Raw genomic sequence first — 19,403 nt, 5'->3', positions numbered from 1 at the left:
AGGATGGGATTCTTCTTCAGAGCCCTCATACAAAGGAGGCATGCAATAAGTAAAATTTAACTCTAGAGTCCCAGGCATGAAACACAATTCCTTTCATGGGTAGGGGGGATCCCATACAAGAAGGATCTTATTTTCAAACGGCAGGAAGTACATGAGTCCATAAATATTTAAGAGTACCCCTTTTGATTGGTGGAGGAGTTATATATTTAAGTGCGTGTGTAGTAAAATTATACAATAATTTTTAAATTGAATGAATTAATAGCTTAGAAAACGTCTAATTTCATAGGTAAAAAGTCCCTCTGTTAATGTGCAGAAAAATAGACAACGCAAGAGAAAAAGTGATCCTGGAGCCAAGTGAAGAGTAAATAATCTGTCAAATGTATCTTGAGATCATTTATGTGTCTCAATCCAAAAATTATTAACTTTAATATTATAATAGTATTTTTATATTGTTCCAAGTAAATGTGGATTTCATTTCTGTATTCAGGCTGAAATATTATTTCTACTAAAATAAATCATTTAAAATGATGAATTTGACCTTCAAAAATAAAGTATTAACTTCAGTTTGTGTTTATACGTAATCATTATGTTGTAAGTTTAATTCAAATAACTAATTAATTTGAAATATTATTCTTCGATTGATCCTTCAATACTAATGTGATTAATCCATAAAGTCAGTATATTTTCAGAATTAGTCAAATGAATTTAGTATCCCATAGTTGAAATTTAGGGATTCAAAACCAAGATATTATTACAAACTATAAATTAAGAATAATGTATTATTAGATGTGTGTATTTTTAATAAACTTGTTTAAATTGATTTATTATTTTAGGGACTAAAAAGTTAAATTTAATTTCTAGAGTACGATTCCAATAGTTTCTTGAGGTTGGATTAATCATATTTAGAGATCCTGCCTATAAATCTGCAGGTATTTTAAAATTTGCGACTCCAAATCAATAAAAAATATGCATATTTTCTGTGTTCCACTTCGTGAGTAAATAACTCAACGGCCCTTATTATTAATTTAGGAGAATTAGATGTAAACAAATGGAATAGTTGCTTAAAATACCATGTGATGTTGAGACAAAATTTCAACTACGCCAAATATTATAATCTTATACTTGTTTCATATGAATTTTGTCCAAGTATAATTTATTATCAAAAATGAAGTGCATATAAGTTAGTATTTTGAAACTTTTCATTACAAATATGGGATGAATACTACTTGAGAAGATTTGGGATGATTCTATTTGACTCTAGTAATGTTGAAATACATATATTAAAAATGAGATGTAATTAACTTATTTATTTTGGATATGCATGACTCTATTTCTCTGTACTTAAGGTGTTATCTAAAAATCCCTTCTCAGATATTTATTATAACATCATGTACATACTTGTTCAATATGATCGATCCCTAAATTCATCGTATAAGTAGCCTACTAAAACTCAATGTTTTGGCAATTTTTGTCATGGGCTTAAGGAAATTAGAATAGGAATATTCAAAATATTTATTGTATCTTATATGTCATGCATATGGCGAAACAATCAGGCTAATTATCTATTTTAATTGAAAAATGATTACAGTTTGTATTAAAATTTTGATGATTAATAGAACTCATAATTACTTTCCGATTCGAACTTGAAGGTTTCATTGCTCAACGACCGGTCCAAACAATCATAACATTCATTTATTACTTTGGCTCTCTATCATTAACTAATTTTACTTAATAATAATGATGGGGGGTAGTTGGTACGGGAGTAGGAGCCCTATTACCATTAATTATATAGCTACGAGAAAAAGAAAAAAAAACATTTTTAGTAAGAAGTTCCTGTTGATTTGAACTTTGTGCAAATATGAAGCTATAACATTTGTCGTAGTTGTAATTTTGTATCAACATCACGTGGTATTTTAAGCAACTCTTCTATTTTGGGATAATATTTGAAATCCAAAGAAATGATGGATTGACTGAATATAATATACCGGGTGTCCCAAAAGTCTTGACCGGTACCTTCGATGGCTTTTTTCGAGGTTTCCGAGACTTTTTACGTAAATGTTGCGTAAATAAAAGTTAAAGACTGTTTTCAGATTTACAAGTTTTGTTTCAATAACATTTCGAAATTCATAATTGTTTTTGACATGGAGGCTAAAAGACATGAAGTAGCTGCTCTGCTTCGTGCAGGAATCAACCACAAGGAGATCTCTGAAGCCACCAGCATGTCCGCCAGCACCATTGGGAGGCTCAAGAGGAGGTTGGACAAGGGGGAAGGCCTTGAAGACAAGCCTCGAAGTAGGAGACCTGTGATAAAGGCCACTAAGAAGAAGATAAGGCCCAGATCAAGATAAACCCTCTTCTGAGCATCAGAACAATTGCCAAGAAGAACAACATGGGTAAGACTACTGCTGCCAACATTGTCAAGGACATTGGGGGCAAGTCCTTGGTCCGCACCACCCGTTCCGTGTTGTCCATGGTCAATATGGAGGCCAGATACATCTGATGCAAGAAGATTTTGAACAACATGAAAAGCAATGGGGACAGAATTCTCATTGTTTCCGATGAGAAAACTTTTAAAGTGGATCCAGTCTTCAACCGCAAAAATCATCGCTACATTAGCCTTAATGGTTATGTGGGATCTGAGAAATATGTGTCCATCACCAAGCACCCAGCCAGCATCATGATGCTTGGAGTTGTTGGCTCGGATGGTAAAGCCATGCCTCCAGTCTTCTTCCAAGAGGGGTACATGCTCACCTCGGAGGACTACATCAAGGTGGTTCCATGGATCAGGAAGGAGTATCCTGGCAAGAGGGTGTGTTTCCAGCAGGATGGGGCACCCGCACACACAGCCAAGAACACCCAGAAGTGGTTGAAGGAGAATGTGGAATTCTGGCCTAAGGACTTCTGGCCCCCTCCTCCCCCGACCTCAACTCCTTGGATTTCAGCATCTGGGCGCACATTGAGAGGCAGGCTTGCAAAAAACGCCACAGCAGTACCAAAGCTATCAAAGCCAGTATCACCAAGGCCTTGGCCAAGATGGACCCCACCTACATCAAGAAGACCTGCTCCTCCTTCCGTCCCCGTGTTGTGGCTGTTATGGAAGCTAAAGGCCAAATTGTTAAAAATATATTATAAATTATAACCAAGCGAAGTTTTTTTATCAAAAACATTTCTCTGTATCTCTACTTTTAGTCCTTGTAGATCTTAATGAAGTTGGAAGTTAGAAATCAGTCAGGACTTTCCGGACACCCGGTACAATTCAAAATCAAAGAAGAACAGGGCTGACTATATATTTCATTAATCAATGGTTGATAAATGATAAGTCAATCATATTGATATAATTTTCCTTATTTTTTTCTTCTCCTACCTATATAATTAATCTGTAAACACTTCAAAATAATCAATAATGTTATCCTCTGTTTATTTTTCACAAGATGTTAAATCGAGGATGACGTCATCTATTAGATGTAAAGGAATTATTTTATATCGGAAATAAATGTGGAGCTGGAAGGTTTGGACCATGTACTTTGGAAAATGAGGTTCGGATGGCAAACTTTCGGACTTGGCCATAGATAGAATCCACCTCTAATCCCTACCTTATATATAAATAATAATCTATTATAATCTTTTTTGTTACGAAAATAAAGTTTCTTCATAGGAAGGAAGTATATTTCTTCCAAGTGATTGAGTTTTCATTAACAGCATTAATTTTCATGGATCTGCTAGAACTCTTGAGGTTCACAATATCAGTCCTCATGATCGAATCGAATCTCACTCAACAATCAATATTGTTTTAATGAACATGGGAATTTCATTTGGCATAAGTAGATTCGAAATATTCTATCAAATGCCCTTGATAAATACAATTTTTATTGCAATTACCCATATATTAAAGGAGTATTATGTACCTATTCTATCTATTTAGGTATATAGAAGTAAGTATGTATGCCGTGATTATTCATCGTTAAGTATTCTACTTAATAAGCTAACCAAGTAGGTATATTTGAGTAAATTGATATAAAAACCATGAAGGAAGTAACTGGATGTCTTTCATAGTAGAAAATCAATATAAAAGCAATTTAATGACCTGAGTTGAATAACAATGAATAAACAAGAGTATACTGATTGGACATGTCCATTGCACATGCCTGGACCGTCAACTGAAAGACAGGCTAGAAAGATATATACATTGTTTTAATTTTCCTTTAATTGGTCATATGAAGTTGCACTCATGAACTATGAGTAAAAATTATAGTATTACATTAACTCCATTTGACCTAGGAATCTTCTTTGAAGTAGTCCATATATAGGATGTATCAGGTGGAAACAGAAAACTTGCCCCAACAAGGAAAGAAAAAAGAAAATAGCTCCATTTTTACATTTAAATAATTTATATTATTTTTAATTTTCCTGATATATACGCAATGCCAAATTGATTTATTCTATTCAGTCTCACAGATGGCGACACGTATCTTATGAAAAAGGTTGCAAGTATTGCAAATGAAGTTTTGGTACATGGCAGCCTACTAATCGTCGACGGAGGCTTTCATGACTTCAACGTTCGGATTATAGATGCTGCATGCTCTCCTCTCGATGTGTTGTAAGAAAGAAAAGTCGATGGGATCGATATCCGGATTGTATGGTGTCAGCATTCTCTTGTTCAGAAAGCGATGTTATTAGGTAAGAAGGTCTGAGTAATTTTTGTTTGAGGAAGGCCCAATTTTTCGAAGGACGACGTTGCCTTGAGGAAAATTTCCCTGGACCTAGGGAGCAGGTTGGTCGTCATGAAAAAGTCTATGTGCGTGACTGATGCGAGCCAGTAACCCTCTGGGAACCAGATCATCTTTGAGGGCATCCGCATTAATGATATGAATTTTTCCAGAGTTCTTGTTGTGGTTTAACTTCTTCTCAATGGATCGTAGATGGTCCTACGAGCCGTTCCTGTTAGCCTGGTAACCTCTGTTGGAGTATACTGTGTCCCTAACGGACAATATAGGAATCACAGATTTTAAATAAAATTAAAGTGAATTTATTCAATTATTTTAAGGTTGCAAATAAATCACTTAAGGTCACGTCGAGGATTGCTGGATCCGGCTCTCAGGCCACCGTATGTTTGACACCCCTGGTCTAAATAGTTTTTATACATATTTTCTTCACGAACAGACATAAATATTAAGCGTTAATATTGTATATATCCTTGTACATATTTAAAACGAACACAACTATTTCTATAGGTATGTTTTACAGCTTATAAGTAGTTACAAGTGAAAAAAATAATACATATATATATATTTGTATCTCTACTGTAAAGATAGATAGATGAATAAACCTCATCAACATGTGTTTTTAGATGTAAGATATAGGTATTCAGATAACATGTAGGTTAGATTGAATCAAAATTCAGTCATATTAGAATTTTAAATGAAAAACATCCTTTTTTTTCTGTACCGAGTCGCCCATTATTAAAATCTGAACACTTTGAATTTTAAACTAATTATCAATAGAATTACAACAAAATAAATACTATAAATAGATATGTGTCTGAGCTATCTGGATCATTAATGAAGTCGCCCTTAGCGGCAATGAGGACTGATAGGCATTGACAGAAGGCATAGCATTATCTACGGATGTAGTCATATATCTTGTAAGGTCTTTCAGGAATCGGTGTTAAGACACCCCTCTTGGGTTTTTACAAATAGCAACTGCACAAACTCTTTTAGTTTTATTTAACTAATTAAAATCGAATATTTGAAAAATTAGAAATATTTTAGCAAATTATTCATGAAAAGACTTACTTTTGGCAATATATTTAATAAAATATCGCTTAAGAAATGTCGAGTTCCCACAATTTTTTACTTTTTAAATATGTATGTACAAACAAGGGTCGTTTCAATGACGTCACCAAAAAAAGAAAGAAAATTTTTTATATAATAAATCTGCTATGCTTGCTTCTATTAATATTGGGCTTATTTCTATCTTCAAATGATTCATATTTAATCTTTAGCTCTGCTGTAAACCTCAATTAATGCTGTCAATATTATTCGTCGCAGTCAAATAATATTTTAATACGGCCAATTCGGGGCGAATATAAGTCTCTTACATCAAATAAAGGTTCTACAATATAGCAAAAATCCTTGGGTATCTATACTCATCCCACAAATTTGAGTAATGAATACATATATATATATATATACCGGTAGTTGCATAAATACGCGGACTATTTGTGGGAATTAATTAAATGTGTAATAAAATTTGTATGACGTATTTTTTTTGAGAAATATATAATAAAGAATTTATTCTTGCCTAAAATTTAATATAATTGCTGAATATAACCACCATCAGCTGCTATGACACCCTCCAAGTGCCCGTTGAATGCCTTGCACGCATTGATGATGTTATGGTCTTCCATGGATGCCCATTGCTAATTGAACACTGGCCTTCAATGAGTCCCAATTCGGGTGGTGGGTAGCACAGGCCTTCTTCTCAATTTGCCACCCCCCACTGTAGTCAAGGGGATTCAAATCAGGGGATTGAGGTGGCCAAATGTTTTTGTTCCAAAATGGCATGTTGGCAGCGAGCCAATCCTGAGTCATTTCAGAGGTATGGGCAGGTCTTTCAGATTTTTTCTCTCCTTGACAAGCTTCTGGACCTTGAACACAGTAGTCCTGGATAGTCCAGTGTCCTTGATTATCTCCTTGACAGACCTACCCGCGCGGAGGAGAGTGGCAACCATATGACGTTTGGCCTCGTCATTCATCGTAAACGACTTTGTTTGACGCGATGAAGAAAAACAAAAACAAAGCCAAAAGATTTACCGAGTTACTTGTGGTGGAATTTTTTATTTCCGGTCACGGAATCTCGATATATAAGCGTTTAAAAATTAGTCCGCGTATTTATGCAACTACTGGTATATGTATTAATTATGTCCATGAAATGTTGAACTCTCTGTACATATAAATGTTGTAAAAAATAGTTGAGATTTATTTTGTATTGACGGAGTAGACTCATTATTTTTTCTTGAATCATTTTTTGTAATACAAATTACCCCCCCCTATTCACTATTAAAAATATTATATTGTGCCTACATTTTGAAGCAGTCTAATGTGAATATCTACTAACATATTTATTCATTGATATAAGGATCTACATTAGGGGGGCTTGATTTTCGACTTTTTTCTAATTACGGTTTTGTGTAGTGTGGATAAGTTGTGATATGGTATGAAAAGTAGTTATGCAAAATATTATTGTCCTACAATGTCATATTTAGGTCAAAAAATCTCAATTAAATTATGAAAAAGAAGAAAACAATTTAGTTAGTAAATATTAGTGATGAGACGATTAAAAAAAACAAAAGTCCTAATGCGGATTCCGATGGGATTCTAATAAAAATTTGTGATCCCAATTCCGATTCTTAAATAATTTTAATAATAATTAAAAAACCACCTTTTGCTATCAACTGCATCCAAAGGATTATATTCTGGAGGAGTTTTTTGAATTTTTTTGGAAAAAAATTTATTTCAAATATTAAATTTTTTGTAAATTTTTATCAAATTTACAATTTAGTATTTAATTTTTTTCAAAAATCCACAAAATTCACAAAAAACTATTTAAAAAAAAAAAGTTTTAAAATCAATTCGTTTTCAAAAAATTTTTTGGAAAAAAATTTAAAAATTCCCAGTTGTTTTCAAAAAGAAAAAAATTTGTAATATGAAAAAAAATTCAAAAGAACATATGTAGTTATTGTCCGAAAAAAAAATTGAAAATAAATTAAATAACATTTAGAATATTAAATTTTTTGAAAAAAAAAATTCAAATATTTAATTTTCTTGTAAAATGTATTTTTTGTTTATAACTTAGAAACGCAGTAAACCAGATAAAATAATTCTTGGAATCACAAATCCAGCATTATTTTCCCATGCCCGTCCCGATTCTCGGAAAAAACACCCGATTCTCTGATTACGACTAATCGTCCCATCGATGTATAATATAATGAATTTAATTTGTAAATATAGTTAAAAGGAATACATTTTTAGTTAATTTATAATTTATTAATAGTCTTGATACACATTTTTAAACCTATCAAACGAGATAAAACTTTTTTCTAACAATTCACCTATGGAACAAAAAAAGAGAAAATAGTTAGGAATATTAGATGATTCGCGCATAACCTCCATCATTTTTCACCATTTCCATAAATTAAAGATCCAAATTTTAGATTTTTATTCTCTCTATTTTCAAAAGTTAGATTAATGTCTGCCATAATTTATTAAATTAAAATAATGATGAATACTGTATTTTAACGATTTATTGACGAAATAAATAAATTGTGTTTCCATTCAAACTTTGAGCTTGTTCTTCTGAGTAAAAATGAAATTGAAGGCAATGTAATTTTGCATAATTAATGTTTCTTAGAGTTTGACCGATTTTTTTTTTTTTTTTTTTTTGTGCTCCGGTGCACTGACTTGTCGGAAGGTGTAATTCCTTCCTTGGGCTAACTAAAAAACTATGATTCTTCCCCATATAGTTGATTCCTTATAACCCTTTAAATATTTTGCCAATTTATCTGGACCACCTTAATTAAAAAAACAAACAAACAACAACTTATGAAATACTTTTTGATAGGTTCCAAAAATGTATATGAATACGACATTTTGCATAAATGTACTTAAAGTAGTATCTATGTTAACTAAGTCAAGGGTTGAGTCTTGTTCATAATTTGATTGAGATGTGCGACGACCACCCTAAAGATGAACCCTTAGGCAATGTAATTTTGATTACGTAATTTTTCTTAGGGATCGATAACTTTTCCAAACTAGCTGTAATCGAATTTCGAAAAAAGTCGAAAAACAAACCCCCCTAATATACATACATTGTTGATAATCTCTCGGAAGTATTTGACGTCTTTTCTTACTAATCGTGATACAGGGTATATCTACGTATCTGAGTATAAATAATATATAGTATTCAGATATAAAATTCTTTGTTTCTCTGGGGGGGGTCACTTTACCAATGAAATACAAGATACATTCATTTCAATATATGAAGTAAATAAAAAAAAAGATTTATGTAAATGAATCAATAGTTCTGGAGGCACTCATTCCGAATATATATATATATGTTTTTGTACACTTCTTACTCCTCAAAGACTTGACATGGTTAACCTTTTAACACATCCTCATTGTGAAAGAAAAAGAAGCAAGAACACTCACTCTGCTTGGCATGAATAATCTCGTTTATCTATGTACAGAGTGCGACAGGGAGATCTTCTCCACGATTTAGAAACAACCCCAAAAACTTAATGACTTTTTATTAGAAAAGTATTATGAAAAATGTAATAGAATTATTCAATATGGCCACCACCAGTCTCTATCAGAGACTCCACACGAGGTCGGAACTTGTTTCGGGTTGCCACAATATAATCAGCGAACAAGTTGACCCATTGCTTCTTGATGCTGGCCTTGAACTCTTGTTCATTTATGTATGATGTCTTCCCAACCTTGTTCTCTATGATGCTCTACATACTAAAGTCGAAGGGATTGTGATAAGGATTGGAAGGGCCCCAGAAGGTCTTGTCCCAGAAGTAAGCAAAGTGATCCTTGAAGAAGTTATGTGTCTTCAAGGCCATATGGCTGGGGGCAACGACTTGGGGCCATACATAATTATTCTCAGGATAGTATGCCTTCAGCCATGGCAAGATTTTCTACCTTAGGACCTTAAAGTAGGCCTCAGACCCCAATTTTTCCATTTGGCTTGAAGAAGAAGATGTCAACTCTCCATTCCACTCTTAGTTACTCCTAAATATACTATAACTTATAATAAGTGAAAGAGGTGTAATGTATATGAATCAAGAATATTTTTCTTATCTCAAATTCTGATTCGTCTAAAATTGGGTATATGCTCTATTTCATCATTGTTATATCACGTCTTTTGACTAAGATTAATCTAATGCATTTAATTATTAATTATATATTATTTAATTATTTATAAGTCAACATTTCGGACAAGTTTATATATTTAGCATTAGGTTTAACTACAATCCTAAACTATTTATTAAAAACATTGTTCATAGTATTTGAAAGATAATTATGCTCTAAGAAATTATAAAAGTTATTTTCTAACAAAAATACATAAGTCTAATCATCTGCAAAGGGTATTTGTATACCCTATTTTTTGATTGAGGTTACGTTAATCCTAAACATAAGTCATAAACATGATTTGTTGTTTCGTTTTTATTTCAACCATTTTGTCTCCTCTTTCTTTTTTTGTCTTTTTGGTTAGTCCAATAAGAACTCATATATATAACTCCTCCACCAATCAAAAGGGGTACTCTTAAATATTTATGGACTCATGTACTTCCTGCCGTTTGAAAATAAGATCCTTCTTGTATGGGATCCCCCCTACCCATGAAAGGAATTGTGTTTCATGCCTGGGACTCTAGAGTTAAATTTTACTTATTGCATCCCTCCTTTGTATGAGGGCTCTGAAGAAGAATCCCATCCTCCTTTCAAGGTGAAATAAAGATGGAGGAATGGACTAAGCTTTCCAGTCTTCGTACGTGTAATCTTCTCCAGCATTTGAGGCTAGGAACCCCAATATAAGAGTTTCCAAGGTCCAAAAAACATATACAATTCCATCAGTAGAATATAACTACACAAGAACTGCAGCTGCCTTTTGATTTTTCTGTCTCTAGCCCTTTTCTTCCAGCAGTCCTAGGGTATACCTAGTGATAAAAAAAACTTACTTTTTAATCATCCTGTATAAGTATTGTTGGGTTTAAATCGTACTCGGCCTTAAAAGCTTGGGAGGTCCTCACAAGTTGTACCCTTTTCTTAGGGTATTCTTCTCAAATTTTAACAAATATGACAAAAATCTCCAATCATGTGTCTAAATAAAGACAATTCCATTATGATCCTAATCTAATTTTTTGCATAATTATAGAATATGAGTAGGTTAAAACAACTCTCACAAAAAATTGGGAGACTCGAATTACTTTTAATATCTCGCAATAGTGTTACCATATTTTTTTAAATATATTCTTTTTTTGTATAAGTACTATTGTAATTTAATTTAAATTTACTCTTGCACTTGCTCTTTTCAGTATTTGAAGCAAACAATTTGGAAATTAGTTGACTCTGAGCAGAGGTATGTTCCACTGAAGTTCCCCAACAGACCCTCGTGATCCCACAAGCCTACAATTTCAGACATAGTATTTTTTGTTAGGAAATGCACCTTGGCCAAAAATTAAGCAAATTAATACAGGTCCTATCATGTAAGGCCATAGTTTCTGGACACAAATTCTACTCTGAGTTTATCAAGGACTTACAATTATAACTCAGCAGCAAATCCTAAAGGTTACTCTCCATCTTTTATGAGCTCAGACAAATGTTCTATCATTTTTAAATACAATTGAATCTATTAGGAAATGAAGTTCACTAGCCATGTATCAGATGTAACAATTTCAACAAAAAACAAAAACGGGTCAGCTAAAGAATACAGATGATTTATATTAGTACTTACAACTTCTTCTTTTCTTTTATCAATTATACATACATAATATAGGAAAACGTGGTTCACCAAAGATAGTTATTTTTTATTTATTTATTACTTATTTCTTAATTAATAATGGTGTAGGAGTGTTCTGCTCCTGGATGCAAGCAGGGCTATGATGGCATAACTAAGGATCCGGATGTGAGCTTTCACAAATTCCCCATGAAGGACTCCAAAATTATAACTAAATGGCTTAGGGCCATCCCAAGATATTATTTACCAGACACCAACAGCAAATTCAAGACCATGCAGTCGGCATGTTAAAGTGATGGATTTTATTCCTGAATCTTTAGATCAATCCCGTGATAAAGGAAAATCACTCAAACGAAGGTAATCAATACTCCCTCCCCAATACTATGAATATTGCTTGAGAATATCTGAGACAGCTCGATTTTGGTAAATTTCCTTTCCAATATTTTAGGAAGTACTGTCCGATGCTTGTCAAATGTCTGGAGTACGAAATTATAGCATAATTCAGAAGCATTCCTTTAAATGATAAATTATGCACTTTGATATGATATTGCAATCAATTTCTTCCCTTGTAATCTTAGTAATCAATAATACTTATAAATTAATTATATTCACAGGCAGTTGAAAGAGGAAGCAAGCAAGCCATCCCATCAAAGTAGCCGAATCTGGCAAGTTACCTCTCATGCCCACCTCAAAGACCAACACGGGCATCAACTAGCACCAATAGAGTAGTGCATTTGGAGAATGAAAGACAAGAAGCTCTGGGGTGTGCAATGTTTATGGAAGAGAATGCTCTTTCGGCAAAAGATCTCTAACACAAACTCTCTTTGGAATCATTGTCCTCGGGGTTCTTGTTGCTTAAAACTCCAAAAGTTGCACTTGTTAAAATAATACATTAAGATATGAAGGGTCTGTCACTGAAGCCCTCAACATTTCCGCTTTTCTGGGTTCCACGGAGGGTCAGACAGAGAAAAAGACATGTGAACAGCTTCTTAATTTTTCTAACTCGCTATCATAATGGAGCAAATGTATCATCTCTTCAATCAGCCTAAAGGTACAAGATATTCTTCTGGACTCCTTTCCGTTGCTTTGATATGGTACACTGCCAGTTCTGACATCTACGAGAAAATATATACGTCCAATTTGCTCTGTAACTTCCGTCTCCCAGATATCGAAGGACCGTATCCATTGTGATAAAGGTAGGAACAGGATTACCTTCATCTACAGTTGTTGCACTGGCTATCAATTACAACTTCAAGCATTTCATTTTTTAATTTTGATGTATGGCAAACTTGATTTTTATGATTCTCTATTTTGAGCTTGACAAAAAAATTTAATTGATGGAACAACACTCTTTAAATCTACAGACTATGTATAAGATATTCCCTTTTACACCTGTAATACATTATTTTTGTTAGAGGCTCGCTCCTTGGGAATGCGATAGCATTTATATTCCTTATCTTCATTCAGAAGGGAAAACACTTAATTTAGTCCCCATAAATACCAAATTGTGTATAAAGTGATTATTCTACAAAGAATATTCATCAATATTGTAGTCAACTTTTAGTGACAATGTAACTTTGATTGACTGCATCCAATTCATTTATGAATATATTCAATATATTTTCTTTAGTTAGGAATAAAAATTATTTTTTAAACACTAGGTATATTTTTGTCATAAAAAAGTCATCAAAATAGTGGAGATATAAGTAATATATTAAGGATGATTGGATATTATGTAATAAATATGAAATGATCATGTGAAACACAAACTAATAACAAGATCTTATTTTTTCAATGATCCTGAATATAATAAATATAGAGTCAACATAAGTGAATATTATGTCTTAAGTACGTCTTGGGATTTTGACAATTATTTCTTTAGAGATATATAGTTATGCAAATATTTAAATGATAGTCAGGAAATAAAATTTTCTATATTCATATTGCTTGAACAGTTGGTAACTGTTCAGACCAATATAATAGTTCTAGAACTGATAAATGTAATAAATTTTGATAACTCGCATGTCTACAATTAGAATAATTAAATTGCATTTTTCTATCGAAATAAATTTTGAAAAAATCTATAAGATACAAAAATAAAATATCAGATCCCTCAAATATAGGGAATTAAAGTTTAAGGAAATTCTTTTATGTTTTTATTTATTTGTCCAACCAAATTGTATTGATAATTTTTTTACGTTTTAAATATTATTTTCAATAAAACACATAGTACATACTAGCTCTTATGGAAAGCATTTAGTTATTATCTCTAATAAATTTATTAGTGTGGAGATCCTAGATCTTTTCAAGAGTAACATTCTAATATGGTAAGAAGCTGCTTAGAAAAGGATTCCCCGACTCCTCAGTATGTTTGGGAATTGCAACGACATTCAGATATTCCAATTGATTGTATAAGTTAAGAGGTCGCTTATATTTTTTTTTTTAAACATATAATCGCTGAAAAAGTTCACAATAATAATTTGAGTAACATAACACATAATAGTTCGAGAAAATAGATGTATATTACCTTTAAGAGAATATAATTATATTTCACTTGTTTTCAAATGACAAAATAAATCAAGGGTGAGCTTGAATTGTTCAGGTGCTACAATTATCCATATAGATCGCACATCACAAACTCTATCTTATAAATGAAATTATATTACTGTGATAGATCAGGATTGACACTGAAGGATTCTTATCAAGGAAGTTGTTCTTAGAGTAGGAGACGAATCAGAGTTGAGTTGAGGAGAAATGGACTCAATAATCTCATTGAGGGAGTTGTGAATAATCTGTGTCTATTCCTTACTAAGACTTTTAGTCAATTATTCTATCTTTTTATAAAATTCCTAAGTTCTTATAGAAGGTTACGATGATTCTTTACAAGATATGAAGGAACTGATGTATTCTGGAGTATAAAAGCGATGATTAACAAGATCGGAAGTCATTATCAAAGATATTGATGTGAAGGGACATCTGCATAATGAGCGATCCCTCCATTATAAGACAAGATATCCATTGAACAGAACATAAAGTTGAAGGCATATGAATAGGATATCTAAAAAGAATAGTATTAGTTCTTAGGAGTGGAAGTTCAGTATAATCGAATGCTTCGTAGGAAGGATCCAACTTTGTTTGTTCATTTTTATTTCAATGTTAGGAATGCAACGGCAATTTTGACAAATTCAAACGGATTATATTGTCATTTTCTAGGTAAAATTGGAACAAAATACGTAATAGAAATAACTATAGTTGATACCTGAAAATCAACAAAAAATTTAACTGTTGCTCCAATTTAGACAAGGGGCTCTACGTAAACAGTATGATAAAAAAACTCAAATATATATATATATTATTTTATATTTTCATATTATAATTATGTATGGTTGAATATCTTTTGAAAGTATGTCTTTAATTCTTTGTCTATCTAAGAAAAGACTTAAAAGTAAGCTTCCAAATTGTATAAAAGAACTAGAATAGTAACTCCATCGGTATTTCTTTATCTCTTCTAATGAACACCTTCAATATGATTCTCCAAGAGTTCAAGTTTTGCGAAAGCACGAGAACAGTAAGTACATTGGAACTTTTTGATCTTCTCATGAACACTTTCAATGTGTGTTTTCAAGTTCCCAAATTGGGTAAAAGTACTAGAGCAGACATTACATTTGTATTTTTTTATCTTTTCATGAACCCCCTTAATATGGGTTTTCAAGTTTCCAGATTGTGTAAAAGAGCGAGAGCAGATACTACATTGGAATTTCTTTATCTTCTCATGAACACCCTCAATATGTGCCTTCAAGCTTCCAGAGTGTGTAAAAATTTATAGCAGTAACTACATGTGAATTTTATCTTCTTAAGAAGACCTTCAATGGTGGTCCTTAAGTTACTAAATTGTGAAAAGAACTAGAGGAGTGACAACAATTGTATTTTTTGTTTTTCTCATGAAGCCTTTCAATGTGCGTCTTCAAGTGTCCAGCTTGTGTAAAAGAGCGAGAGCAGAAGCTACATTTGAATTTCTTTATCTTCTCATGAACACCTTCAATGTGCGTCTTCAAGTTTCCAGACTGTGAAAAAGAACGAGAGCAGAAGCTACATTGGTGTTTCTTTATCTTCCATGGACAGTTTCAATATGCCGCTTCAAGTTTCCAGAGAATTTAAAAGAACGAGAGCAGAATCTACATTGGTATTTCCTTATTTTTTCATGAACACCTTCAATATGGGTTTTCAAGCTTCCAGATTGTGTAAAAGAGCGAGAGCAGAATCTACATTGGTATTTCCTTATTTTTTTCATGAACACCTTCAATATGCCGCTTCAATCTTCCAGCTTCTTGGGTCAATGATGTATGATCATCTCCGTTATATCTCAAACGATTACTCCTTCTTGGGACACCGTTACACCGACCTTTATTCCTTACTTTTCTAACTTTTTCGTCGTCACCTATGTAAATATTTGCAAATAATGGGTATATAATATTTTACTTCATTTACTTGAACTCGTGACTTTAAGCCGAACTCAATCATCGCTTCATTCTTTTGACGGATATTTTCTTCACGAATTATTTCGTATTGGGATAAATTTTGTTCTGTCATTGTCACAACTTTGGCGTATAGGAAGCAACTGAGGTTAATATACTCAATCTATTCATTAGAGTCTATGGAAAAGCTCATTTTACTGGTAAGTATAAACTCATAAGCTTATCCAGCTTATCCATAAACATAGAGATGACAAAAGAACTTATATTTGTAGTTCGTTGCTCTGAGGCAGCAGAAGATTAAAACAATGAGTACTTATACAATGTGGAGGAGCAGAAACTCCAATCTCACAACCTGCCCAGGTAATGAATGCACATTATTATGACAAATTCCCTTTAGTCAAAACATATCATCAATTATGAAAGAGTAATAGTTGGTCGTTGTTACAGTTTTATTTAACAACATCACGTGATGCTTTATTGAACTCTTCCATATTGGGTTCAACATAGCCTAACTCCCAATAAACTCTAACAAAACAATATATACTTTTTTTCTATATGATACTTAATTTTAAAAATTGTGTGTAAATACTCTACTCACTCAAAGGTAACTTCCCAAGCTGGATAACTCTTCATTAGAAATATTACATTATAACTTACTTAAATTTTATTTTATTTTATCAATTTAAGATTTAGGAAATCGATTTAGTCCGATACCTCAAGGAAGTTTCCTATTGGCTCCAGTCTGACACCCAACATAAACACACTTGTGTACCATAATGAATGAATTATTCTATTATTACAAAATTAATATACAGAAAATAAATATAATATAATTTGAATAAAACTGATACACCATAATCTTGTACAAACACGAACTGACGTTGATATTTTATTTTTTGAAGGGCAAATTTATCCGTTTGAATAATTAGTTCCATTATTGTTTGACAATTTACTCTAGAAAACCTTTTAAAAAATATCTAATTTGATTTTGAGCTGTGAACGTGAAGTGAGTCTATCATTTTCGCCTCAAAAGCAATTTTTGGGGATTTAAAATGCTAACCCAAAATGGAAGAGTTAAATAAAACACCACGTGATGTTATTTGAAAACCACAACAACGACAAACTATCACTCTTTTATAAAGATGATATGATGAGTTTACCAAGAGGAATTTGTCATAAAAACTGATATTTATCAACAAGACGGGTTGCGGTGTTTTGAGAGAAATTTAAGGTACCTGAAATCTTCCCAGAGAGTTGGCCTCAACGTATTAGATAATTACATGAGGTTTGAATAATTTTTTTTAGAGCCATTCCTGTCGGCAATAAATATGTATTTACACTTATTCAATAAATAAATTAATTGATGGAATTAAACATTGACAAAGGAATTTACATAAATATTTGTTTTACAAGTTCATGAAGTTGGAGCCGGATTCTCATTCACAACTGAAATGAAGTATGAATTTATATAGAGTTGTAATATTTAGATTCTTTGATAAAAATAACCGAAAACCAGTATTATTTATTACAAACGTAGGTAGTTACATATTCAAATGTCATTGTATCATACTAGAAGAAAATGTATAAAAATTTGTTGAAAGAGCCTCTAAGTCACTTGTTGGAACTCATAACTTGTTTTAATATCCTTTGGAATTATGGATTCACATTCCTAGATATACAACTTTAGATAACTTCGTAATGCAGCCAGTTTTTTTCTCTTCGGACAAGAAATAAGGTTTATGAAGAGACAAAGACCATCGTTCTATTGCAATTTTAGATTGCGTCAACTATACTGAGCTTTACAGTTTTCCTTGCACTCTTCAACAACTCGACCTTTGACTACCTTCCAGAATCCTCTCAGTGGCGTGTTACTTCAAAGCCAACTGCCTCTTCTTCTGACACTTTCTGGATCACAAAGAAGTGGAAATCGATCGCTGCTCCAGCCTAGTATTACGCAAATCCTTGTGTGTCAATCCAAGAGTATTGTCCAATACGAATAATCCATCATATCTAATGATATTATAATTTATAACGGAGAATTAAGTGATTAGCACTTCTTCCATTGGAACCCCCGTCGTATTTGTTTATTTCTCTATTTCCTTAATATATATTATAATAAGGCTACTTCATCAAATAGAGGATACCAGATAGAAACTCCCTGGCGAATGTGAGAAATTGAATCCAAGAAAAGATCGTGATACGTTGTCACTCCCAGCATTAAAGAATAAGTCATTGTGATAAAGTGGAACATAATTGCATATAATGATATACATACTGATCATGAATAATTAATTGTCAACATTTCTTCTGTTTCATTCTGCTCCTAGCTAGAGATAGATCAAAGGAGGGTAAACCTAACTTTGGTTGAAGGTCCATGTTCAGACTTACCTTTTTCGAAATATAAATACTGGCTGCAGTACCTTACCGAACAGGATGATAAATGACTCTAAGTATATTTTACTAACAATTAATAAAACATATGTTTAGTACTTGAGATAACATATATAAATAAATTTTAATAAAAAGTAGACATTACAGAAATACATATATATGCTAGGGATAGTGTGGAAAATCTGGCATTTTGCAAAATTATCGGGCAGTGTGAAAAATGCCCGGGCAATCTATAAAATTCCCAATAGAGTGGTCAATGGTCATTTTAACTTGATTCGCATTGTCAGGTGAAATGATTGTGGGTAACTTGATTATTAAACAATTGATTGCAAGCAATTTGATCAGGATACAATTTCATTGCCAGCCATTTGATAATATAGTGTAGGGATGTCCAACCTATGGATCGCATGCTGCATTGCGGCCCGCCTTATATTTAGGTGTGTCCCACTACTCATTCTCACTTACAGTAGTATTTTTTAGCAATATTGTGGTTATATCATCAAAACGCATAGAACCTCTATAATATGTACAAACAAACATTGAAAAATATTTAACGGTATCTCGTATTTTTTGAGATTCTAACGGGGCTGCCTGATTATTTTTTTAAGCATTTTGGCATTGAAAAATTAAATTTGACTGTTTTTTATATTTGGTCTAAAATTTAAATAAATTTGTATTTAATAGTATTGTTTATATATCTATTTTTCAAATAAAAAAAATAACTTACTAGGTTCTGCGACCCATTAAAATATTTGAAGTGGCAATGGAGCTCATTATATTAAAAGTTAAGACATCCTTGATCTAGTATATTTTCATTGAAATTGTTTTTGTGCCCAGGCAATCAAACTAAAGTTGTTACAAGAGACTCCTTTTTTTTCAAAATATAATCCGGCAAACAAGTTGTGCAGGTAGTCAGCTGGCCCCTAAGGTGGATCAAAACCTATCACCACCACTACCCCGAGCATCAAAGACCCCTTCGAAATATTATAATATACCCCGGCGCACGGGTTACCCTTGTCA

The 19,403-nt window shown here is 32.5% G+C and overlaps 2 long non-coding RNA genes across 3 annotated transcripts; one reads left to right on the top strand and one right to left on the bottom strand.

Moving 5' to 3' along the window:
• Nucleotides 1-11,052: 11,052 nt before the first annotated feature.
• On the top strand, nucleotides 11,053-13,756 carry LOC121130378 (uncharacterized). 2 transcript variants are annotated; one of them, XR_011783885.1, is made up of 4 exons: nucleotides 11,053-11,348; nucleotides 11,417-11,475; nucleotides 11,557-11,874; nucleotides 12,132-13,756. It is a non-coding gene; the product is annotated as an uncharacterized lncRNA (long non-coding RNA). The 2 variants fall into 2 exon arrangements; XR_005868711.2 differs by having other exon boundaries at nucleotides 11,056-11,475.
• Nucleotides 13,757-14,859: 1,103 nt separating this feature from the next.
• LOC121130379 (uncharacterized) lies at nucleotides 14,860-16,377 on the bottom strand. Its single transcript, XR_005868712.2, has 2 exons — nucleotides 16,006-16,377; nucleotides 14,860-15,955 (listed from the first exon to the last, which is right to left on the bottom strand). It is a non-coding gene; the product is annotated as an uncharacterized lncRNA (long non-coding RNA).
• Between the last annotated feature and the right edge of the window lie 3,026 nt (nucleotides 16,378-19,403).

Source organism: Lepeophtheirus salmonis, chromosome Z, assembly GCF_016086655.4.
Source record: "Lepeophtheirus salmonis chromosome Z, UVic_Lsal_1.4, whole genome shotgun sequence".
NCBI lineage: Eukaryota > Metazoa > Arthropoda > Copepoda > Siphonostomatoida > Caligidae > Lepeophtheirus > Lepeophtheirus salmonis.
This window is presented reverse-complemented; position numbering and strand designations above follow the sequence as displayed.